Source organism: Lissotriton helveticus, chromosome 4_2, assembly GCF_964261635.1.
Source record: "Lissotriton helveticus chromosome 4_2, aLisHel1.1, whole genome shotgun sequence".
Lineage (NCBI taxonomy): Eukaryota > Metazoa > Chordata > Amphibia > Caudata > Salamandridae > Lissotriton > Lissotriton helveticus.
Genome location: NC_136064.1, coordinates 137130197 through 137156987, shown reverse-complemented (window position 1 = coordinate 137156987; position 26791 = coordinate 137130197). Strand labels below are relative to the sequence as shown.

At 48.6% G+C, this 26791-nt stretch overlaps 1 protein-coding gene across 1 annotated transcript in view; it reads left to right on the top strand.

Annotated features, from left to right (window-relative positions):
* Window positions 1–14455: 14455 nt before the first annotated feature.
* LOC144752257 (uncharacterized) overlaps window positions 14456–26791 on the top strand; it is a 65584-nt gene continuing 53248 nt past the window's right edge. Inside the window, exon 1 of the mRNA XM_078640265.1 lies at window positions 14456–14585. The gene's annotated coding sequence lies outside the window, so the exon portion shown is untranslated. The remainder of the gene's footprint in view (window positions 14586–26791) is intronic.

Here is a 26791-nt window from a genome sequence, read left to right as displayed (position 1 = left end):
CATATCCCTTCCCTATGTATATAGAGATAACTCTAATCACTAGTATATGCAGTAGACCTTGTACTCTCTACCATTCCTATGTGACTCTTAGAGTATATCTAGTCATATCCCTTCCCTATGTATATAGAGATAACTCTAATCACTAGTATATGCGGTAGACCTTTGTACTCTCTACCATTCCTATGTGACTCTTAGAGTATATCCATTCGTATCCATTCCCTATGTATATAGAGATAACTCTAATCACTAGTATATGCAGTAGACCTTTGTACTCTCTACCATTCCTATGTGACTCTTAGAGTATATCCATTCGTATCCCTTCCCTATGTATATAGAGATAACTCTAATCACTAGTATATGCGTAGACCTTTGTACTCTCTACCATTCCTATGTGACTCTTAGAGTATATCCATTCGTATCCCTTCCCTGTGTATATAGAGATAACTCTAATCACTAGTATATGCGTAGACCTTTGCATTCTCTACCATTCCTATGTGACTCTTAGAGTATATCCATTCGTATCCCTTCCCTATGTATATAGAAATAACTCTAATCACTAGTATATGCGTAGACCTTTGTACTCTCTTCCATTCCTCTGTGACTCTTACAGTATATCCATTCGTATCCCTTCCCTATGTATATAGAGATAACTCTAATCACTAGTATGTGTGTAGACCTTTGTACTCTGCCATTGCTATGTGACTCTTAGAGTATATCCACTGGTATCCCTTCCCTATGTATATAGAGATAACTCTAATCACTAGTATATGCGTAGACCTTTGTACTCTCTTCCATTCCTCTGTGACTCTTACAGTATATCCACTGGTATCCCTTCCCTATGTATATAGAGATAACTCTAATCACTAGTATGTGTGTAGACCTTTGTACTCTACCATTCCTATGGGACTCTTAGAGTATATCCATTCGTATCCCTTCCCTATGTATATAGAGATAACTCTAATCACTAGTATATGCGTAGACCTTTGTACTCTCTGTCATTCCTATGTGACTCTTAGAGTATATCCACTGGTATCCCTTCCCTATGTATATAGAGATAACTCTAATCACTAGTATATGCAGTAGACCTTTGTACTCTCTATCATTCCTATCTGACTCAGAGTATATCCATTCGTATCCCTTCCCTATGTATATAGAGATAACTCTAATCACTAGTATATGCAGTAGACCTCTGTACTCTCTACCATTCCTATGTGACTCTTAGAGTATATCCATTCGTATCCCTTCCCTATGTATATAGAGATAACTCTAATCACTAGTATATGCGTAGACCTTTGTACTCTCTTACATTCCTATGGGACTCTTAGAGTATATCCATGTGTATCCCTTCCCTGTGTATATAGAGATAACTCTAATCACTAGTATATGCGTAGACCTTTGTACTCTCTACCATTCCTATGTGACTCTTAGAGTATATCCATGTGTATCCCCTCCCTATGTATATAGAAATAACTCTAATCACTAGTATATACGTAGACCTTTGTACTCTCTTCCATTCGTCTGTGACTCTTACAGTATATCCATTCGTATCCCTTCCCTATGTATATAGAGATAACTCTAATCACTAGTATGTGTGTAGACCTTTGTACTCTGCCATTCCTATGTGACTCTTAGAGTATATCCACTGGTATCCCTTCCCTATGTATATAGAGATAACTCTAATCACTAGTATATGCGTAGACCTTTGTACTCTCTTCCATTCCTCTGTGACTCTTACAGTATATCCATTAGTATCCCTTCCCTATGTATATAGAGATAACTCTAATCACTAGTATGTGTGTGGACCTTTGTACTCTACCATTCCTATGGGACTCTTAGAGTATATCCACTGGTATCCCTTCCCTATGTATATAGAGATAACTCTAATCACTAGTATGTGTGTAGACCTTTGTACTCTCTTCCATTCCTCTGTGACTCTTAGAGTATATCCATTCGTATCCCTTCCCTATGTATATAGAGATAACTCTAATCACTAGTATATGCGTAGACCTTTGTACTCTCTGTCATTCCTATGTGACTCTTAGAGTATATCCATTCGTATCCCTTCCCTATGTATATAGAGATAACTCTAATCACTAGTATATGCAGTAGACCTTTGTACTCTCGTACATTCCTATGGGACTCTTAGAGTATATCCACTGGTATCCCTTCCCTATGTATATAGAGATAACTCTAATCACTAGTATATGCAGTAGACCTTTGTACTCTCTATCATTCCTATGTGACTCAGAGTATATCCATTCGTATCCCTTCCCTATGTATATAGAGATAACTCTAATCACTAGTATATGCAGTAGACCTCTGAGGTTCCGTGACAATTTTAAGTGATGTTTTTTGATTCGCACGAATATGGTCGAGTCTGGTATCTAAGAACCGCAAATGACGAGTTTAGTAAGTGTGCGCAGTTTCGCTGTGCTAACTTAAACCGTTCATTTGATATGTGGGTTTTTCATCTGTACCCACGGGTTCCATCTTAGATACGGCATCCATTTTGTCTCTTGCCCTCAAGTAGCCAGCGAACGGACACTGTCCGCTTCGTCACCCTGGGACTCTCAGGATATTTGTGGAAGACACATGTACTTTGTAAATATCTTTTACGATGAGGGGGATGATACTGTAAGGCAGATGGCCCCGCTCGAGGCTCATCTTGCCGTCCGGTTTATTGTCTCAGCCGTGCATCTCATTAGGCACGTCCCTTTGATGCCTGTATCTCGTGTTTCCCGATACCTCCCCTTTTACACCCTTTTCGATTTCCCCACTGTCTCCATCTCCCTCTGCACCTGTCTTTGTCCCTATTTCGATCTGTTTTACTGCCGATTGGAATTCACTAATGTTGGGAAGATGGGTTTTTACAGTTGGGAACCGCCAAATGTTTCCGCACTTATGTTCCGGACCTTATGTGTACCAAAGTGACCAAAGCGACCCCTCTGGGGGATAATTATGGGAACCAGGTTGTAAACTTTTGTGTACCATGTTGTCCTATGAGTTAAACTTGTATAAAAGGAGCGATCCACAGAACCAATTTGAAGCAGTCTCCCCAAGTTGCACGTGTTGTACTTGTCGTGACTTCTGTGTTCCCTGCAGTAATAAACCTTGAATCTTTGACGCCGAAGGAAGTGTCCCGTGTCTCTGTAGTTTGTGCGCCGAAACAGGTATCCCATGAAGGTTATAGGTGTTGTTCCCTGGCACCGCTGGTACTGTTAAAAGTCCAGTCCTTCAGTTGGCGCCCAACGTGGGGCTACTTCAGCGGTACCGGTCCGGTCCAAAGCCTGATGATCGTGAGGAACTTCGTGTGAAATCTCCGAGGGAAGGTGCACCCCGCTTCATCGATCCTGTTGTCGAAATAAGTGGCCCGAAGTTTTTCCCTGCGAAGATTCCCGCCTCCTGACGGCTGCGACGGACCGATGCCCTGACTGTCGACCTGTCTTCGACGCCCGGCGTAGACCTTATGTACAAGCGAGACGATAGACGGGCCTTCCTGGTGACGCCATTGAAGTTCTGAGTTAAGTATTTGTGGGTCGCTCCCAGTCCTTAGTGGTTGTTCTAGCTTTTTGAAAGCTTTGTGGTTAGCCTTTAAGGCTTTGTGGTAATAGCTCTCCGAGCTTTGTAATAGCCTTAAGGCTTTGTTGTATTGCATGGTTCCATTGCATTTGTGGTTCTTAGTATTGGTTCTTAGTATTATTTGACAGTTGCAATTGCCAAAAACCGAGGGTTTTGACTTACACGAGGTTTTATTGCTTCGGTAATCCTTGAAGTTTGATACTAGGTTAGTGTGCACGATGCCTAGCCATAGTGATTTGTTTCGTATTTTCAAATGTTGCGCAATGGATTCCCGGTTGGAGGACTCGTGTCCGATACCTCCAGTTGGAACTCCGATACATGATCTATATAGTCGACATGGGGTGGGTCCTATAATCTATAACGATTACTGGATCCGCTATACAAAGAAAGACGGTGACCTTAGATGGCCACCACACGGAACTTTTGAACTTTCGATTTTAGATAATCTTGAGGCTAAATTATTTTTAAAGAAAGCTAGGCCAGCTATGTTTGATTCCTTTCGGATATGGCGTAAAGAGGCCAAACAGAAAGAAATCAAACAACTTAAAAAGGATAAAAAGCAAGAGTTTGTTCCGATAATGCAAGCTATAAAAGAATGTAGACAAGACAAAGAAGAAAAAGATATGGAAATCGCTACTAGATTGCATCACATGAAAATAGATAAATGTTACCCAGTCTTACCGAATAATCTAGAAAAGAAAGAAGAAGATTTAAAGGAGGATTCCTTGCTATCATACTTGATGAAATCACCACCTCCTTATGTACAGGGTGCTACTGCTCCTGTAGCTCCTCCTATAGCTCCTCCTGTTGTTCCTCTTGTTGCTCCAGCGGCTGCGGGCCAGCCCGCTGTTAACCCTACGTTTGTTCCACCACCTGTCCTCGTTCCTACTGCTCCTGTACCTGTACCTTTGCAGACTGTTGTTTCTGCTACTCCGACTATCTTGTCCGTTCCTACTATGCCTTCCTTCACCTCTAGTGTTGTTGCTCCTGTTTTTCTTTCTCCTTCTGTTCGTAAGCGTGTTCCTAACTCTGTTGCTACCCTTTATTCACCTCTTTCCGGTCCGTTATTTTCGTCTGATGCATCTGAAACTCCTCAGAGACGGAGTCAGATCCCTAGTGGTAGGGAGAAAGAGACGTTAGTAACAATGGCACATAGGTGGATAAGACATCCCGCTAATTACACTCCGCGTGTAGTATTTGATACGTTTTCTCAGTTTAATGAGCCTACGCAGAGATTCGTATTTGAGGAAATGTGTAACTTTTTGAGAGAAGAATGGTACAATAATGATGTAGATGATGTACCGTCCGACATAATTGAACTCCAGAGTCACTTTTCGAACGGTATGATTATAGGAGACGATGTATGACGTGCCGTGGAACGCTTATTAGCATTCAGACCCACAGCACATTCTCGGGTGTCATTAGATGATACCACTGAGAACTGGAAAGCGGTTCCTGGTCAGTATCCCATGAGAGAAGTCCCGCCACTGTGGGTGCCTGGAGATCCGCAAGCTAACCCTGCGGTTTTACCACATTTTCGAAGGGTGTGGATACATCTTCCATGGAAACGATCGGAAGTTTTGCAAGTGAAGCAATCCTTACCCGATCCGCGTAAAAATCCGGCTGGTTATTATAAGGAGTTATCACAACTGATAGAAGCTTCTATTATGAATATTGCCGACATCGACATGTTGTTTGGCAATGTTGTACCGCAACCAGTTTGGGCTAAAATTCGTCAAGCCAATCACGCAGCTGAATTAGGGGGTGATTGGGCTGCACTGCTAGCAGCTGATGCATTACAAATTGGTGGGGCTAAACCTGAACAGTTGATCTTGGATTTGCCTCAGAAAATCATTACGCTCATGAAAACTCTCATGCCAGCGATGAAGGTGAACTGGGATAAGTTATCAGCTTGTAAACAAAAGAAAGACGAGAGTGTCTCGGATTTCTTTACAAGGTTTGAGGAAGCGTTTGTCGACCACAGCGGCCAGGACATGGGCGCTGAGGGAGGTCAGCGGTTATTCGTTGACAAATTTGTGTCAAATTTGCTGCCTGAGCTATGCAACAAATTAAAGAATTCAGAAAGTGCGTGGGCAGTTTCAACCCCTGCGCAAATATTAGCAACGGCTCAGTATTATGAGAATAGGGAAAAGGAAGAAAGTGATCGTGTAGAAAAGAAAACGAAAGAACTCAAAACGAAGGTTTTGTTGCAGCAAGCATACCCTCCACGATCAAACCAAAATGATGCACAACAGCAGTATCGACCACGAGCACAGCTCGATAGAACACAGCCGCGCTCTGACAACTTTGATCCCAGATCTTCACTTGGGTATAATCAGTGCGCATATTGTAGGAAAGAGGGACACCTAAAATATGATTGTCTTGCTTTACGGGACCGTCTGAATGGTGTGTCGACACGAGGAAATCGTGGCGGTGGTCCTCAGCAGGCACCACGTGGTAGAGGTCGTGGTTCATCCCACAATCAGATTGATCGTCATCAAAATCAATCGGACGCAAATAATTATTTTGACCAGCGAAATGCGGGGTCAGTTCGATCTGCACAGTATAATGTTGATGATTATTATATAGACCACGAGACTGTTGTAAATGACCACTACTAGGACAGCCAACGACAAAGAGAGGGAGTAGTGTCAGTTCCGGTCGATCAGAGTGGGCCTTACGTTGCAGTGACTACATCGGGTGTAGTTGAGCCTTTTCTGTTAGACACTGGTGCGACGAAAAGTTCCATCATGCATTCAAAACTCCCTGGCGCACCTTTGTCTGGCTTAACGAATGTTTCCGTCGGATTCTCTGGCGCCCCTGTTAGTAACCCAGTCTCTAACCCTTTGCCTCTTATGATTGGATCTCGTGAGCTAACGGCTCCACTGATTCTATCTACAGGTTGTGGTGAAAATCTTTTGGGCCTGGATTTGTTGAAACGATTATATGCAACATTGTATTGTTCCCCTGAAGGAGTGGAGCTTACATTGGGAAGGAGAGTGATCTCTCCCATGTATTTATCGGTTGATAAATTCCCACCGGAATTGAATTCCCTCCCTGCGTCCTTATGGGCCACAGGTCCCAATGACGTGGGCCTGTTAGACATTCCACCCTATGTGATTCAATTAAAACCAAATGCGCGATTACCGCGTTTACCTCAATATCGTATTTCTCTTGAGGGCGAACGAGCGCTGTTAGAAATCGTTCATGATCTCATTGGAAAAGGTGTTGTTGAAGAAACTCGTGGAAACGTGTGCAATAGCCCTGTATTACCAATTCTAAAACGAACTGACCCAACTAAACCTCCTGTGTATCGTTTTGTTATAGATTTGAGAGAGGTAAACAAAATAGTGGTTCCGCAATTTCCTGTGGTCCCTGACATTACGGCTTTATTAACAATGATTCCGGCATCTGCCTCCTGGTTCACAGTGATTGATCTAAAGAATGCTTTCTTTAGCATTCCGATTGCAGAGGAAAGCAGAGACCTGTTCGGATTCTCATTAGGAGGTCGCAGTTTTAGGCTAAAACGCGCTCCACAGGGTTACTGTGAGAGTCCATCAATCTACAGCCAAGCACTTAAAGGTCAGCTTGATGCCTTTGTATTGCCTAAAGGTGCAGCTTTGATCCAATACGTTGACGATCTTTTAGTGGCAGCTGATACAGAAGCTATTTGCAAAACGGCTACAGTATCATTATTGCACTATCTACATGACTTGCACCACAAGGTATCACCTTCAAAGCTACAGTATTGTTGCCAAGAAGTTACCTATCTAGGTCACTTATTGTCAAGAGAAGGGAGAAGGTTGACCCCAGAGAGAATTGCAGCGATTTCCCGAATGACTGTGCCAAAAACCCAAAGAGATGTTCGTGCCTTCTTAGGTATTACGTCCTACTGCAGACAATGGATTCCAAATTTTTCATTGTTGGCGAAACCATTGATAGCCCTTACATGCAAAGACGTTTCATCCCCAGTACCTTGGTCTGAAGAATGTCAGAAAAGTTTTTCTGAATTGCGTGATGCGCTGTGTTCGGCTCCTGTGTTGGGTACCCCTGACTACAGTAAGCCGTTTACACTATACGTTCACGAGAGGGATGGTTGCGCGTTGAGTGTTTTGACACAATCTTTTGGTGGTAAGCAACGCCCATGTGCCTACTTTTCTTCGACTTTAGACCCAGTAGCAAGAGCCTTGCCAAGTTGCTTAAGGGCAACAGCGGCAGCTGCGGCGTCCATTCGACAGTCTGCAGGTCTAGTCATGGATAATATGCTCACGGTAATGGTTCCGCATGCAGTCGACACTCTATTGAACCGAACGAAAACTCAACATCTGACAAGTGCAAGATTGTCTGGATATGAGTTGACATTGCTGGCCAGTCATATACGGATAAAACGATGTAATGTGTTGAATCCAGCAACATTGCTGCCGATCGACGCAGAATCAAGTGGTGAAGCAGTACATGACTGCTATCTCAAAACTGAAGAGGAAACCAAGGGTCGCATTGACCTAAAAGATACTCCATTGACAAATCCCGATGGTACTTTGTATGTGGATGGTTCTTGTTTCAAGTTGCCGAACGGTGATGTGACGACTGCGTATGCTGTAGTTACATTGAGAACGATTGTGGAAAGTGCAAGATTAAATCAAAATTCGGCTCAGGCTGCTGAGCTAATTGCTTTGACGAGAGCGTGTGTATTGTCTAAAGATAAACGGGTGAATGTGTTTACAGATAGCCAGTATGCATTTGGTGTGGCACATAGTTTTGGACGACTGTGGAGAGAGAGAGGATTCCTTACGTCACATGGTACGAAGATTCAGCATGGCCAGCTTGTAAATGATCTTTTGGATGCACTTACGTTACCTAAGCAAGTGGCGATTGTTAAATGTAGTGCGCATCGTAAAGTGATGGATGATGTTGGTCGTGGTAATGCGTTTGCGGATGAGACTGCTAAGGAGACTGCCCGGAACCTTAGCACTCGAATGTATGTGACGAGTTCGGTTAGGTGGCCTGCAGAATCAAGTATGTGTGAGAACACTATCGAGAGTGTGAAAGCAATTCAGAATGAGGCCACCGAGACTGAAAAGACGAAGTGGAAAGAAAGTACGGGAAAGTTGGATGCGAATGGTTGTTGGACTGACTTATCGGAACAGAAAAGATGGATGTTGCCTGATGCGTATGTGCTGGCTATTGTGACTATGGCACACGGGTTAGCACATATTAGCGCGAAAGGTATCTGTAAATTGCTGTTTCCTGTGTGGAAGAATGATGGTATTACGAAATGTGCTGAACGCTTGGTTAAGAATTGTATGGTGTGTTTGATGCACAATCCTGGTAAGGGCACTCCCACTCCACCTGGCCATTTTGCCCCTCCTGCGTACCCTTTCGAAGTTATCCAGTTGGACTTTATCCACATGGAGAGATGTAATAATTTGAAGTATGTGCTGGTTGTGGTGTGTGCATTTTCTAGGTGGATTGAGGCCTACCCCCTTAAGGATAATACGGCTTTATCCACGGCAAAAATTTTACTCAAAGAGTATTTTTCCCGCTACGGAATGCCTCGGGTTGTGTGGTCAGACAACGGAAGTGAGTTTGTTGGGAGCGTGATGAAGAGTGTGTGTCGCGGGTTAGGGATTGTACAGAAATTTCATAGTGCCAATCATCCTCAGTCAGCCGGTTTGGTTGAAGGGTACAATGGCACCCTTAAACTAAAACTAGCAAAGATTCAGGCCACGACAGGTCTTTCGTGGCCTGACGCTTTACCCGTAGCATTGCTGTCAACAAGGGCAACTGTACACTCCCGAGTAGGGCTCAGTCCCTATGAAATAGTGTTCGGTCGTCCTGCCAATGTTTGGGGGGTCCCTAGACCGGGTGCCTTTTGCGAACTTGAGTATCCAATGTTAATCGATTATCTTCATGACTTGACTGCTAAACTGAGGTTAATTCACCAACAGGTTCACGAAGCATTGCCGACACAGACGGAGGGTCCAGGCCACCAGCTCCAGCCCGGAGATTGGGTGGTAACGCGCAATTTTTCACGCAAGAACAATTTGGATCCCAGGTTCACTGGACCCTATCAGGTCCTCCTTGCCACGAGAACTGCAGTTCGTCTTGAGGGGCGGAAAAATTGGGTGCATGCCACCCATACCAAGAAAGTCCCCATTCCGTTGCCAGCAGACTCGTGGGTAAGGAAAGGCATTGCATCAACTGAAACCGAAGGATTGCCGGCGTTGGTACCTTTCAGCGACGCACAACCTGTCGGAGCATCCTCAGTGCAGCAAAAAGGCATTATTGAACACTTGTCATCAGAAGACTCAAGACCAGAACATTCAGCTGATCAACAGGGCGTTGTCCCTTCAATGGATCTTTTGTTTAACGAACAGACACGTCCTGGGAAAACCCGATATTTTTTAAGATCCAGCACTAAAGACTAATAAAAAACCCCGTTCTGTCCCTTGACAAGTGCATTATCCCGTTTTCCATGATCAGTTTGAACACTCATACCATTGTAATTATTTTGTATATATTCATTGAGCTTCGTTCCTAACACTTTTTGTTTCCACAGCTGAGAGACATTTGTTTTTATACATATATATATATATATATATTTGTGAAATAAAGGCCGTAGGGCCGCGCGTGTACTTCCTCCTGGTTAGTAGGTCTTGACGCTAGGTTAAAGACCGTCGATTCCTGGGAACTCCTAGGAATTGACTATTGCTACACAGAACGAAGTGCGTCAAGAAACGTTGCGGACGGTCATAGGGAATGGCATTTTTTTAAGCTGATGGACTTGGAAAAAGCTCAAGCACAAAGATTCAAGCTGCAGCAACTCAGTCGTACCAAATGTTTTGTGTTCCAAATATTTGTACTGTTTGTGACTGGTTCTGCGTTATTAGCGGGTGGAGTGTATTACACAATGTCTTACTTCTTGCCTTCTACTATACCTACTCCTACCCCTAATCTTAAACTCATCTCCACTGACTCTCCTCATTCTTTTCACATCTTACCTGAACACGAGCAGGCTAGACGTGCAGAATTCCGCAACAATTCCTTTATTCAACTCCTTCATCAGCATCAGTTAGTGGTTAACACTACTAATTGTTGGGTGTGTGGGTTGATGCCACATACTACGGATAAGGGAATTCCATATCTGGTGTTACCGTATAGCTCCCAAGGGTCTGCTCGAGCATTTCAAACAATGTTTCGAAGCGCACTGGGTTTCCACCCCATTCGAGAACCACGTTCCCCTTACTCTGGTCCTACCTCGTACCAAAAATCTTTGTCTATAGCTATAGAGGATTTAGATAGCGATATCTATGATCCCTCGCTTATCCCTGAAGAAGAGGTACAAGCCTATAGGGTCCTAAGTAGAGGCGAATATAGTGTGTTCACTGGTGAAAAACAGCTTAAAAGCTCGCCTCCGATATGGGTCGTACCCCACATTGGTAATTTTTGTTTAATAGGTCGCGGCCGTAGATCGAAAGCCCGACTTGGAGAGAGTGCTTGCACTGAAAATTATATATTGCCAATGGTCTCGTCCCCTGTGTTTTTGGCTGCCAAGGGTACATACTTTATTTGTCATGATCGTGCATATGCATGGTTGCCCTCTGACTTCATGGGCTCATGTTTTATCGCAAACTTGTTGCCTCCGACGTTTACTGTAGATGCAGATTATCACAAAACTAGAGTTGTGAGGGGCGTAATTAGCGAAGAGGATACTGCCGGTCAAGAGGCAGGAGACTTTTTCAAGGGTTTCCTCCCATTTTGGGGACCTATGGTTAATAGTAGGAACCTAAGACAGTTGACTCGAGTGGTAGAATCGACAGCTAATATTACTGCCAGTGCTCTTGGTAATATCACCACAGAACTTCAGGCGGATAGACTTATGACGTTACAAAACCGTATGGTTTTAGATGTGATCTTAGCAGATCGAGGTGGGGTATGTAAGGTGATCCATTCGAGCTGCTGTATTTTCATTCCTGATAACGCTCCGACTGTCTATCAAGCCATCTCGAAGTTGCATAAGATCTCCGAATCCATACACGTGGATGTAGGGGATTGGACGCTACTTGGATGGTTTTGGGGCCTAATGTCGACTTGGGGTTGGAAAATTCTGACGATCATTGGAGTCGTTGTAGTGTTCCTGTTCACTTGTTGCCTTTGCGTGCAGTGCGGTCCTGCCTTATGTGGCCTCTGTGCTACAACGTGTATGAGACAGCCACCTGTTACCAAAGGGTCTCGGTTGGACAGAGCTATGCTACAGCAACATCTCGAGGGTTTGATGAATATCGAATATGATTCCGACTAGTGCTTGCCTACTTAAGGGCAAAAGGAGCGTCTGAGGTTCCGTGACAATTTTAAGTGATGTTTTTTGATTCGCACGAATATGGTCGAGTCTGGTATCTAAGAACCGCAAATGACGAGTTTAGTAAGTGTGCGCAGTTTCGCTGTGCTAACTTAAACCGTTCATTTGATATGTGGGTTTTTCATCTGTACCCACGGGTTCCATCTTAGATACGGCATCCATTTTGTCTCTTGCCCTCAAGTAGCCAGCGAACGGACACTGTCCGCTTCGTCACCCTGGGACTCTCAGGATATTTGTGGAAGACACATGTACTTTGTAAATATCTTTTACGATGAGGGGGATGATACTGTAAGGCAGATGGCCCCGCTCGAGGCTCATCTTGCCGTCCGGTTTATTGTCTCAGCCGTGCATCTCATTAGGCACGTCCCTTTGATGCCTGTATCTCGTGTTTCCCGATACCTCCCCTTTTACACCCTTTTCGATTTCCCCACTGTCTCCATCTCCCTCTGCACCTGTCTTTGTCCCTATTTCGATCTGTTTTACTGCCGATTGGAATTCACTAATGTTGGGAAGATGGGTTTTTACAGTTGGGAACCGCCAAATGTTTCCGCACTTATGTTCCGGACCTTATGTGTACCAAAGTGACCAAAGCGACCCCTCTGGGGGATAATTATGGGAACCAGGTTGTAAACTTTTGTGTACCATGTTGTCCTATGAGTTAAACTTGTATAAAAGGAGCGATCCACAGAACCAATTTGAAGCAGTCTCCCCAAGTTGCACGTGTTGTACTTGTCGTGACTTCTGTGTTCCCTGCAGTAATAAACCTTGAATCTTTGACACCGAAGGAAGTGTCCCGTGTCTCTGTAGTTTGTGCGCCGAAACAGGTATCCCATGAAGGTTATAGGTGTTGTTCCCTGGCACCGCTGGTACTGTTAAAAGTCCAGTCCTTCACCTCTGTACTCTCTACCATTCCTATGTGACTCTTAGAGTATATCCATTCGTATCCCTTCCCTATGTATATAGAGATAACTCTAATCACTAGTATATGCGTAGACCTTTGTACTCTCTACACATTCCTATGTGACTCTTAGAGTATATCCATGTGTATCCCCTCCCTATGTATATAGAAATAACTCTAATCACTAGTATATGCGTAGACCTTTGTACTCTCTTCCATTCCTCTGTGACTCTTACAGTATATCCATTAGTATCCCTTCCCTATGTATATAGAGATAACTCTAATCACTAGTATGTGTGTGGACCTTTGTACTCTACCATTCCTATGTGACTCTTAGAGTATATCCATGTGTATCCCCTCCCTATGTATATAGAAATAACTCTAATCACTGGTATATGCAGTAGACCATTGTACTCTCTACCATTCCTATGTGACTCTTAGAGTATATCCATTCGTATCCCTTCCCTATGTATATAGAGATAACTCTAATCACTAGTATATGCGTAGACCTTTGTACTCTCTACCATTCCTGTGTGACTCTTAGAGTATATCCATCAGTATCCCTTCCCTATGTATATAGAGATAACTCTAATCACTAGTATATGCGTAGACCTTTGTACTCTCTACCATTCCTATGTGACTCTTAGAGTATATCCATTCGTATCCCTTCCCTATGTATATAGAGATAACTCTAATCACTAATATATGCGTAGACCTTTGTACTCTCTACCATTCCTATGTGACTCTTAGAGTATATCTAGTCATATCCCTTCCCTATGTATATAGAGATAACTCTAATCACTAGTATATGCGGTAGACCTTTGTACTCTCTACCATTCCTATGGGACTCTTAGAGTATATCCATTCGTATCCCTTCCCTATGTATATAGAGATAACTCTAATCACTAGTATATGCGTAGACCTTTGTACTCTCTACCATTCCTATGCGTCTCTTACAGTATATCCATTCGTATCCCTTCCCTATGTATATAGAGATAACTCTAATCACTAATATATGCGTAGACCTTTGTGCTCTCTACCGTTCCTATGTGACTCTTAGAGTATATCCATTCGTATCCCTTCCCTATGTATATAGAGATAACTCTAATCACTAGTATATGCGGTAGACCTTTGTACTCTCTACCATTCCTATGGGACTCTTAGAGTATATCCATTCGTATCCCTTCCCTATGTATATAGAGATAACTCTAATCACTAATATATGCGTAGACCTTTGTACTCTCTACCATTCCTATGGGACTCTTAGAGTATATCCACTGGTATCCCTTCCCTATGTATATAGAGATAACTCTAATCACTAGTATATGCAGTAGACCTTTGTACTCTCTACCATTCCTATGTGACTCTTAGAGTATATCCAGTCATATCTCTTCTTTCTGTTTGTATCGCCTCCTTGTGTGACTTTACATCTTGTACATTTGCTAATTTCTTTCCGTGTGTATCCTTTTATGTAACTCATGTAATCCTAAATCCTTATGTTTCTCAACTGGTTCTTATGTAAAGCGCTCTGACTCTTTCGGGTAAAGTTTGCGCTATAGAAAATCGCATAAATAAATAAATAAATGGATTGTGAGGAGTGTCTCCCACTCGTGGTTATTCCTCATTCCGTGGCCCCGCCCCTGCCCTCGTTATTCCCCAGTCTCCACAGCGCCTGTGCCGTGGGGAGACACAGCCTCTCTGGGCTGCCGGTTATTCCTCATTCCTGTCCTGTCCAGGGCTCCGGGCGCGGTAAGTGCTTGTTTTGCAGTCTCTCTATAGCGCCGCCTCGGGGCTGAGGCGCTTTACGCGGCCCCGGGACGCTCCACGGGGCACCGGGGCTGCCGAGGGTCACAGGGCGCGGGGCGGGCGCCGAGAGGCCAGCGGAGCGGCGGGGCAGCGGATAGCGCCTCGAGGGGCTGGACTGAGGGACGGGTGCCTGGTGCCCCCTGCGCCGCGGGGAGTCTCGCCCCGAGGCCGAGGTGCTGCACGTGGAGCCGGGGTGACCCTGGTTCCAGTCCCAGCAGCAGCGTGACTCGCATCTCTAGCGCCTCGAGCGCTTCGAGCCGCTGGAGCCGAGGGCTCGATCAGGGGCTGCAGGGAGGGCAACGGGGGCTCCTCGGACTGTCCTTGTGAGGAGACCTGCCTCGGAGCTGGTGGACCCTCCCCGGGGGGGGGGGGCGAAGCTCAGGTGAGTCCGCAGAGGTCACCTGTGAGCCGCTCATCGCCCGTCAGAGACCCTCGGGCGCCCCCCTTCACTGGACCTGACCCCCCCCCTCCCACCCGCCTTCATCCGGCCTCAGGAGGGTCCCAGAGGGGCTGCAGAGTTCAGTCTGAGACAAGCCCCCCCCCCCCGCGGGCACATCTGGAGCCTCTCAATGACGTCACAACCCTGCCTGGGAAGAGAGGCGACAATCTGGGGGTCACCAGGACACGAGAGGACGGACGGACAGAAGGACGTCACCAGGACAGCGGCGGAGCCGAACCCACCGAGCAGCCCTGGGGGCCGCACCGTGAGGGGGGGTGATCCAGATGTGACCCCGCCCAGAGATCACCCACACCGTGAGGACGGACGGACAGAAGGACGTCACCAGGACACGAGAGGACGGACGGACAGAAGGACGTCACCAGGACAGCGGCGGAGCCGAACCCACCGAGCAGCCCTGGGGGCCGCACCGTGAGGGGGGGAGGGGGGTGATCCAGATGTGACCCCGCCCAGAGATCACCCACACCGTGAGGACGGACGGACCGACGGACGTCACGTGTTTCCAAGGGTGAGGCCATGAGGGGGCGCCTTTGTGCTTTCAATATTTCAGCATCTTCGGGTCAGAGGTCAGCTGGGCGCATGGAACTGTCGGTTATTCTTTCCGATACACGGAGAGGTTCGAGCCAGAGGACGTCCTTCTCTTCACCTGGGCCGGCTCTGGAGCCGTGTCCGGCCGCTGGTCTGCGCGGATCGATCTTATGTTCAAAGGATCCAATCTCAAACCCCATTGATCGCCGGACCTTTGTGAGCCGCCTCGGAGCGCTGGACGGAAGCAACAGATGCAGATCCAGTGTCACCCACAGTCAGGACCAAGAATCAAAGATTTCTCTTAAAGTGGTTTATTGTAGGACATTAGTACATATGCAAAGTACAAACAGGTGAATAAAGTGCAGCCATGTCCTCTGGAGGCGGAGCCGCGGCAGGAGTGACTTACAGATCAGTACCAGCCGCAGCTCAAACAAAGACGATTGTAGCAATAAAGTGGCCCATAAAGACGATTCCTCTTTCCATTCTAAACCTATGTTAAGAACAAACAGGATAAATAACAGGGATCTCTATCCGGGAGCACAGCAGGTGTCGACATAAAACAGAACTCCGTGTAAATAAGAGCAGTGTCGGCTGGAGGCGCTACGCCCGGGGCGGACCCGGCAGAGCCGGATCCATCCTCTCAGACTCGAGGGGGAGTCTGACTAACTACCAACTATCCATGCAAACACACAACAAACACAACAGCGGCTTCAAAAGCACCTACCGCACAATCATCAGGCCACACTGTTGTTAAGCGTAAAAGGCCATTTATTAGGACCAGGCTGCACAACAATAAACAACAACAATAATCAACAACGACTAAATCTCCCCCCAACACCAAGATCCATCCTGATACTCTCCTTTCATTCCACCTTCCGTTCTTCAACCTTCCCTCCAATCTCTCCTCGCATGCTGGCACTACTCTCTTGCCACCAGTCACCCCTTCCATCATTCACTCCCCCCCACAAGTGGTGGGTGCGCCCGCTAGTGACTCCCCCACCCCTCCCTAATACCGCCAACCAGGGAACGGTTACCTGCCCCCCCAGGTGTCACTGTGCACCTTTTGCCTCCACACTCACACATCCCTGCGGCACCAGATCGATTCATTCCACAACTTGCTCACAACGTCACGCATTTCCATCATGTAATACGCATTTCCAATCGTCGAAAGATGCACTCCGTCGTCCCTAAAGAGCAACCTTTCCTCAAGTCATAGTCCTGGGTGGGAAATCACCTTAATGTCCTTCTTCTCACAGAAAACCCTCCTCGCCCTGTTCAATTTCCTTCGGGCTTTCTCCACTGCCCCAGGCTTATTCACCCCCCCCCCTCCAAACTCTCCTGGGGATGAATCCCGTCCAAGCAATGCAAGCCCCAGACAACCTGAGCTTCATAACCTCCAGCTCCCGCTGCATCAGCTGCAAGAGCGCCAAACCCGACAGCTGGATTAAGTCATTTTCCCCCAGGTGGATGATCAACAAGTCCGGGTATCCCCTCTGGGGGACCATCTTCGTGAGCCAGGGCAAAAGTGCCCCCCATCGCATCCCCTGTTTCCCCCACCAGTGCACCTCATGCTGGAGTCCGTTGAGTCCCAGGTTACGGCCGTACACCTGCTGCTCCGCATATCTCGATGCCCAGTGCAAAAAAGAATGCCCAACAATCCACGTGACCGTCTTGGCCCCCGGGCCTCCCACGCAACCTACGAAAGAAAAAGGTATTAGTACACATCCTGTTAAGAATGGCGCTCCAACTGTGCCCAAAAAACGCCCCCACGCAGCAACCTACTTTCTAACATACCGCTCACAACATCATGAGTTCCATCTACCAATCTGACGTATCCTATCCCAGGACCATCCCAAGCGCGATGTCGCAGTTGCCGCCCCTATCCTAAAGCAGTGCGTCCCAAACGCCAAAGGATTCAGCCCCAACCTGCTCACCGCCTTACGCAAAACCGCCAACAACTGCCCCGCCGTGACCCTGGCTCCAGACTCATGACAAAATATCTCCCCATCCAACAATCGCACCTGCTCCGCAAACATCCTCCACTCCGTCACCGGGCACTCTCACACATCCAAACCCACTTTCCTCTCCCCAACTGATCCGTTTTAGACTGGTTCAACCAAATACCCAGCCGGCCTGCTTCCAAACGAACGTCTCCAAAACGCCTACCACCACCAGACCTGGTACCCAACAACTCCGAAACCCTAAAGGCTCCAAAAAACATCCACGCCATGCACAACCGGAACAGCCTGACCTCAGACCCATTATAACAACATAATGGCAACACATCAACAATGCGAGCCAACAACTCAAATGTCACCGCCTCCCGCAACGCCCGCCCCATTTTGTTCTCTCTGCCCCAACCCCGCAGCATCCTACCAATGACTACATCTTTTGTGGGTTCAAAGCCAAAAAACAGCGTAGCATAGAAAGACAATCCCGCCAATTTTCCTGAAATTGTAGCAGCCGACAAACCCTTGTCAATATAGTGCAAAACAAACTGTGAAACTCCTTGCTCCATCACCGAACGAGCACCCCCCGCAGCCAACCAACTCCACCCCATGAAAGAAACAAACTCATCCCATGCCAGCCTGTACGTCCTCCTTGTTGATTCTGCAACGGAGCTCTCCACCAGTCCTAAAACTCTCACTCCCCCATGGCCCAGACGCCGTCCGGCAATCCGGTCTTCTGCTGCTCCGCTCCAGGTGCCAACCTCCGGAAACGCTGCCACTGCGAACGAGACAAAGCATCCGCAATGTCGTTATTCGCCCCAGGGACATGTTTGGCCAGAAAAATCACATTCAACTTCAAGCAATGCAGCATAAACCCCCTCAACAGCCGCAACACTCTCAAGTCTCTCGCCCTCTGTCGGTTGACCAACTCGACCACTGTCATGTTGACCACATGAAACAACACTGACCTGTTCTGCAACTCCGCACCCCAGACCTCCAGTGCCACCAACAGAGGAAAAAATTCTAAGAAAGCAATGCTCCGCCCTTGCTGTAACCAGTGTGCTGGCCACTCCTCGGCACACCACCTACCGTCCCAGAAAAGGCCAAAACCTGCCGCCCCCGCTGCATCTGAGAAAATCTGAATCTGCCACACCGTCCTCTCCTCCACAAAATCCAGTGACACACCATTGAAGTCAGAAAGAAAAGTCCACCAAGTCCGCAGGTCAGCCCGCACCCCCATGGAGATCCGAACTCTGTGATGTGGTAACACCGCCCCCGAAATGGTCATGCCGAGTCTCCTGCAAAAAGTCCTCCCCGCTCTCACCACACGGCATGCAAAATTCAAGAACCCCAAGAGCTGTTGTACAGTGCGCAGCGCAATCCTCTTCTCGCCAATGACCCACAGCAGACATGCCTGTATCCCAGAGACCTTCCCTTGGGGAAGGCAAGCCCTCCATAAAACGGAGTCCAGCTCGATCCCCAAAAACGTCAAGCAAGAGCTAGGCCCAGCTGTCTTCTCCGGCGCCAAGGGGACCCCGAAACTCTGTGCCATGTCCTGGTATTGTGACAGGGCCCTGCCACAATCCCCCGACTTCTCCCTTCCCAGGAAAATAAAATCGTCCAAGTAGTGTGTCACAGCCCGGTGCCCGCTAATTTGAGTAAACGCCCACTGCAAAAATGTACTAAAGACCTCAAAGAGCGCACAGGATATGGCACACCCCATGGGCAAGACTTTGTCCACGTAGATGGCCCCTGCAAACTGCATGCCCAATAAGGAAAAGTCTGCCGGATGAATCGGCAGAAGGCGGAAGGCTGATTTGACATCACACTTAGCCATCTCCGCCCCCCGCCCGCTCTTGTGCACCAGACGAATAGCGTCATCCACCGACGCATAAAGGACTCGGGAGTCTACGTCTGCAATGAAATTGTTAACAGACTGGCCTTCCGGCCAGGACAAGTGATGTATCATCCTAAACTCCCCTTCCTCCTTATTAGGCACCACACCCAAAGGTGAGATAATCAGGTGCTCCAAGGGCCATTCCCCAAAGGGGCACGCAACTCTGCCCTCTGACACTTCTTTCTGCAACTTGGCTGCCACCACCTCCGGCAATTCTTTTGCTGACTTAAGATTATCTGCCCACCTACGCACTCTTGGACCTTGGTAACCTACTCTAAATCCTTCCGTGAAACCCCACTGCAACTTTAAACTCCTCGTCATAGCTCAGCCATGCGAAGCCCCCAAATTGTAATTGCGCCTTCCTGATGATGTCCATGTACTTGAACAGGGGGATAGCCCTATCCACATGCTGTTCGCAATAGATGCTGGCGTATATCAAAAACGCCGAAGTCCAATTTTCCATGTTGACCGGGACCCTCGGCCTCCTGGTCAACTCCCACTTCTCCTCCTTGGAGCCCTCCTTGGCTTGTACCTCCCTATGCAACAGTTTGAAAACATCGACATATTCGTGTTTCCAAATCTTAATTTTTATCTTCTCCGACAAGTGAGAGCCCAAAGGCATGACCAAGCCCATATAGGGCAGTTTCTTCTGGTGCTTGTCCCCCCCTTTCTCTTTCTTGTCCTCTTTCCCGTCAGCCTTGTCTCCCAGCCCCGGTTTGTCCGTCTGCACCCCTGCTGTCACTACCTGCTTACCTGTTGACGCAAGCGCCCCCGCCTTGGCCCCTTTAATCCCGTCCTCCCGTACAGACCCCTCCCCCACGCCAACTGACCTGCAGGCCTTCTTTCTGCCACCTTTCTGGCCCTCCCCCCAAGCAGCCCACCATTCACCCTCACCTGTCAGTGCGGCCTGCGACGGTCCCGGCCGACGGTCCATTCCACTGGTTTGCACCACAGACCCCTTTGACTTCCCGGTCTTCTTCACTGGGGCCTGCAAGACACCAAAACCACTGTTGCCCCTCGCCCCATCAGCCGTCCTGTCCGTATCATCTCGCCCTTCACCTTCTTCCAACTCCTCACTCTCCACTCCATAATCCAGCTCAATCTCCCAGTCATCCTCCACCTGCTTCCACTCCACTTCACGTACTGCACGTTTCACACCCTTCTGACATGGCACACCATGCCTAGACTCCTTCTCCACCACACACACCGAGGCCCGATGCCGCGATCGAGGGAAAGCCGCCGCCGACTCCCCTAATGCTTGATGGCAGCGTCCCTGAGCCGTCTTGCGCTCCGCCGAACCACCCACCCCTCTGCTGACCTCCGCCAGCTGGGATCCCCCCTGACCCCCCGGGCCACTCCAACCCGGGCGGGCTCTGGCATTGCTGGGCCTTGCCGCCATCCTGGCCATCCCTAACTGCCCCTGCCTGTCCATTCACCCCCCCTTTGGCCCCCCCCCCCGGGCCCTGACCTTCCTCTCGGCCTCCTCCTGTTCTGCCCAAAACTCCTCTTCCGACGTGGGTGTGGGAGGGCCCTCCCGTCCCCCCCCCCAGGCCGCCCCCGCCCTCATATCCTCCAACTCCAAAAGCCTGGCGTCTGCGTTCTGCATCAACAGCCTCTGTTCTCTGATCTTCGACTCCACATCCGTGGCCTCCTACCTGCCCAACAACGGGGGGCAGTAGCCCCTGGTACCCACCCCCTGCATGGATTTCCATGGAAGAGACTCCCCAGCCCCCCCGGCTTCACCACCGGCGCCAGCTGGACAACAGCCGGCCCGCCAGTGCCCCGCAGTACCGGGGTTCTGGCCCTAGAACCCATGGACAGATCCAGGAGCCCACCATCAGCAAACCCCCCCCTCCCAAGGACCACACACGCAGCCTCCTCACCATCGCTGCCCCCCTCTACCTCCAGAGCCTCCACCGCAGGGCCCACCTGCCCAACGCCACCCAAAACAGCCAGCCCAGGCACACTAACAAGAGACCCGAGGGCGGAGAGCCCAAGCTGCCCCCCTTCCACAATCCCGGGTCTCCAGACACGTCCAAGGACGAGGGGGCGCCATGCCCCTCCCCCGGCGTGCCCAGCACCTCACAATCCACATGCTCCTTGAAAAAACGCTCCGGGCCCCCCCCTTTGGGCCCCCGCTCCCTGCCGATTTCAAGCGCTGAGGCAGGCTCTTACGCCGCCCTCCGCACTGAGCCCCTCTCACGCCCGAGCCCCGCCCCCGGGCCGGGGTCATCTTGCCCGCTGGGACTGAGTCCTCCTGGCAGGCCAGTACTGCAGCGCTGACACCCGCTGCCGCCGCCCGGGTAGGCCTCGTAAAGCCAACCCAGGCCTGCTCTAAAACGCCCGGCCGCAGAAGGTCCGCCCTCCCCAACACCCTCAAGGCCTCCCGAACCGCCTCAGCATCCCCCGCCATATCGCACCAATAAATACCTCCGCAACAGGAAAACGCCGACAACGACCAGAAACCCGCACCAACGTCCGGCACCAGTCCAGCCACGTATCCAGCAACCCGGGCAACAAACCGCCGTCTGTAAACCTCCACAACACCCCCTAACACTCCACAGAAATCTAACCCACCCAGCAATGCCAGAATGCAGGAAGAGGAAGCCGCCTTCCTCCCCTTGCATTCTTATACCCACCCCCCAACCACGCCCCTCAACCCAGCCTGGCCCTTCCCTGCGCGAAAGGCCCCGCAAAAGACTAGACTGCGTCTTCGCTTCCCCCGGGGTCCTCCATAGATCTCTTCACCCCACCAACAACCAACCACAATGATGATCATGATGGGAGTGAACACACTCCCTAAGTTAACATCTCCTTAAAACTGGGCCAGCAGCCGCAGCATCCCAGCATCCTGGTCCATGGCAGACAGAAGGCTTCCTTGCACCATTATTTCTCCGAGCTCATTATCACCTGCCTTCCCGCAGGCCTCAGTATCAGCCGTCTAATACAAACAAGCCTTTATCGAGCTAACGAGAAGCATGACAAGGCACCTGCAGAAGGAAAGGTGACAACACTGGCAAACTAAAGAGACTTCTTCCATCCAGGCCCTATGACAAGTTAAGCTTCCCAGAATCAAAATGGATGTGGGTTGCAATATGAAGTAGACCTAAAGTGATAACAATAATCCATGTTAAATCTGAATATACATACCATGGGTATTGCAATAAATCAATATATAGATTCATATACACACATATTCATTGAAAAAAAGAAAAGGTTACAGGAATGTTATAGTTACACTCAGATTTCTCACGTACAAAATCAGAAAAAAACAGCAGCTACAGTTAACTGACCTAATTATAACTTACACCCCCACAATGCACTACTGATGACCTCACATATTATATCACTCATGACATGGTCAGTGACATCACCGATGGCATCACAGAGCGTTTGTTTGGGTCAGTGAGTCGTGCGTGAGTCTCTGGGTGGGTCCGGGAGTGGGTGCATGAGTCTCTGAGGGGGGGGGTCTGTGAGCGAGTATGTACCTGTGGTCTGGAGCGGTATACACATAGGTAACCAAACGTGGTGTACCTTCTGATTAAAGTGTGACTACAAAGGACGCCACCCCCTTCGGGAGCAGTTAGCCGGCATCCCCTAAAGTTTAGGGAGTCTATTGAACAGTAGAAACTGAACCAGGTAGGAATCACCTGGGTTAAAAGTAGTCCACACCTATACTTCTTTAAAAAAATGTTTTCTTAATTTAGAGACTTTTAGAAGTCACAATGACTTCAGATCGGGATCCTTTGGCCCTGAAGAATGCCCCAGACCGTTTTGGCTACTATTATCGGGCAGAAACATGTTGACAGGTGAAGAATGGTTTTTAGCCATTGTCCTCATTCTACCCGTTCATAATTGATTTTAGGGATGCCTGGTGCACCTCTGAATAAAGGTAATCACCCTTGCCACACCAAGGTATTTTTAATAATGTCTGGAGCCCTACTTTATCCAGTTAGTCTTATCCAAGAACTCCCTCTTACCATTTAAGTCCACGGGGAGGTCGAGTCCACCCTGGTGGTGTTTACCTTCCGGGGTGAGGAGAGGATACGGATGATGATGCATGACTTTATTATGTGTGTGAGGATTCCTCTTCTATAAAGGGTGACTTTCTTTGTAAACACGGCACAAGCACAAGAAAAGGTCTTTGTTTCCAATCAGTTCCTACAACAGTTGCGTAACTAGATAGAGAGATCCGTGATATTCTCACACTCTCATTGATCTCACCATAACTACTCATGTGGTAGGTTTGGTTTTCTGAGTGGGTCTGTGAGCGGGTGCGTGAGTCTCTGAATGGGTCAGTGAGTGGGTGTATATGAGTCTCTGAGTGGGTCTGTGAGCGGGTGAATGAGTCTCTGAGTGTGTCAGTGAGTGGGTGTATATGAGTCTCTGAGTGTGTCAGTGAGTGGGTGTATATGAGTCTCTGAGTGTGTCAGTGAGTGGGTGTATATGAGTCTCTGAGTGGGTCTGTGAGCGGGTGAATGAGTTTCTGAGTGTGTCAGTGAGTGGGTGAATGAGTCTCTGATTGGGTCTGTGAGCGGGTGCTTGGGTTTCTGAGTGTGTCAGTGAGTGGGTGAATGAGTCTCTGATTGGGTCTGTGAGCGGGTGAATGAGTCTCTGAGTGTGTCAGTGAGTGGGTGTATATGAGTCTCTGAGTGTGTCAGTGAGTGGGTGTATATGAGTCTCTGAGTGTGTCAGTGAGTGGGTGTATATGAGTCTCTGAGTGTGTCAGTGAGTGGGTGTATATGAGTCTCTGAGTGTGTCAGTGAGTGGGTGTATATGAGTCTCTGAGTGGGTCTGTGAGCGGGTGAATGAGTTTCTGAGTGTGTCAGTGAGTGGGTGAATGAGTCTCTGATTGGGTCTGTGAGCGGGTGCGTGAGTCTCTGAGTGGGCCAGTGAGCGGGTGAATGAGTCTCTGAATGGGTCTGTGAGCGGGTGAATGAGTTTCTGAGTGTGTCAGTGAGTGGGTGAATGAGTCTCTGATTGGGTCTGTGAGCGGGTGCGTGAGTCTCTGAGTGGGTCAGTGAGTGGGTGTATATGAGTCTCTGAGTGGGTCTGTGAGCGGGTGTATATGAGTCTCTGAGTGTGTCAGTGAGTGGGTGTATATGAGTCTCTGAGTGTGTCAGTGAGTGGGTGTATATGAGTCTCTGAGTGTGTCAGTGAGTGGGTGTATATGAGTCTCTGAGTGGGTCTGTGAGCGGGTGAATGAGTTTCTGAGTGTGTCAGTGAGTGGGTCAATGAGTCTCTGATTGGGTCTGTGAGCGGGTGCGTGAGTCTCTGAGTGGGCCAGTGAGCGGGTGAATGAGTCTCTGAATGGGTCTGTGAGCGGGTGAATGAGTTTCTGAGTGTGTCAGTGAGTGGGTGAATGAGTCTCTGATTGGGTCTGTGAGCGGGTGCGTGAGTCTCTGAGTGGGCCAGTGAGCGGGTGAATGAGTCTCTGAATGGGTCTGTGAGCGGGTGAATGAGTTTCTGAGTGTGTCAGTGAGTGGGTGAATGAGTCTCTGATTGGGTCTGTGAGCGGGTGCGTGAGTCTCTGAGTGGGCCAGTGAGCGGGTGAATGAGTCTCTGAATGGGTCTGTGAGTGGGTGTATATGAGTCTCTGAGTGTGTCAGTGAGTGGGTGTATATGAGTCTCTGAGTGTGTCAGTGAGTGGGTGTATATGAGTTTCTGAGTGTGTCAGTGAGTGGGTGTATATGAGTCTCTGAGTGTGTCAGTGAGTGGGTGTATATGAGTCTCTGAGTGTGTCAGTGAGTGGGTGTATATGAGTCTCTGAGTGTGTCAGTGAGTGGGTGTATATGAGTCTCTGAGTGTGTCAGTGAGTGGGTGTATATGAGTCTCTGAGTGTGTCAGTGAGTGGGTGTATATGAGTCTCTGAGTGTGTCAGTGAGTGGGTGTATATGAGTCTCTGAGTGGGCCAGTGAGCGGGTGAATGAGTCTCTGAATGGGTCTGTGAGCGGGTGTATATGAGTCTCTGAGTGTGTCAGTGAGTGGGTGTATATGAGTCTCTGAGTGTGTCAGTGAGTGGGTGTATATGAGTCTCTGAGTGGGTCTGTGAGCGGGTGAATGAGTTTCTGAGTGTGTCAGTGAGTGGGTGAATGAGTCTCTGATTGGGTCTGTGAGCGGGTGCGTGAGTCTCTGAGTGGGCCAGTGAGCGGGTGAATGAGTCTCTGAATGGGTCTGTGAGCGGGTGTATATGAGTCTCTGAGTGTGTCAGTGAGTGGGTGTATATGAGTCTCTGAGTGGGTCAGTGAGTGGGTGAATGAGTCTCTGAGTGGGTCAGTGAGTGGGTGAATGAGTCTCTGATTGGGTCTGTGAGCGGGTGCGTGAGTCTCTGAGTGGGCCAGTGAGCGGGTGAATGAGTCTCTGAATGGGTCTGTGAGCGGGTGTATATGAGTCTCTGAATGGGTCTGTGAGTGGGTGTATATGAGTCTCTGAGTGTGTCAGTGAGTGGGTGTATATGAGTTTCTGAGTGTGTCAGTGAGTGGGTGTATATGAGTCTCTGAGTGTGTCAGTGAGTGGGTGTATATGAGTCTCTGAGTGTGTCAGTGAGTGGGTGTATATGAGTCTCTGAGTGTGTCAGTGAGTGGGTGTATATGAGTCTCTGAGTGTGTCAGTGAGTGGGTGTATATGAGTCTCTGAGTGTGTCAGTGAGTGGGTGTATATGAGTCTCTGAGTGTGTCAGTGAGTGGGTGTATATGAGTCTCTGAGTGGGCCAGTGAGCGGGTGAATGAGTCTCTGAATGGGTCTGTGAGCGGGTGTATATGAGTCTCTGAGTGTGTCAGTGAGTGGGTGTATATGAGTCTCTGAGTGTGTCAGTGAGTGGGTGTATATGAGTCTCTGAGTGGGCCAGTGAGCGGGTGAATGAGTCTCTGAATGGGTCTGTGAGCGGGTGTATATGAGTCTCTGAGTGTGTCAGTGAGTGGGTGTATATGAGTCTCTGAGTGTGTCAGTGAGTGGGTGTATATGAGTCTCTGAGTGTGTCAGTGAGCGGGTGAATGAGTCTCTGAATGGGTCTGTGAGCGGGTGAATGAGTTTCTGAGTGTGTCAGTGAGTGGGTGAATGAGTCTCTGATTGGGTCTGTGAGCGGGTGCGTGAGTCTCTGAGTGGGCCAGTGAGCGGGTGAATGAGTCTCTGAATGGGTCTGTGAGCGGGTGTATATGAGTCTCTGAGTGTGTCAGTGAGCGGGTGAATGAGTCTCTGAGTGGGTCTGTGAGCGGGTGTATATGAGTCTCTGAGTGGGTCTGTGAGCGGGTGTATATGAGTCTCTGAGTGGGTCTGTGAGCGGGTGTATATGAGTCTCTGAGTGTGTCAGTGAGTGGGT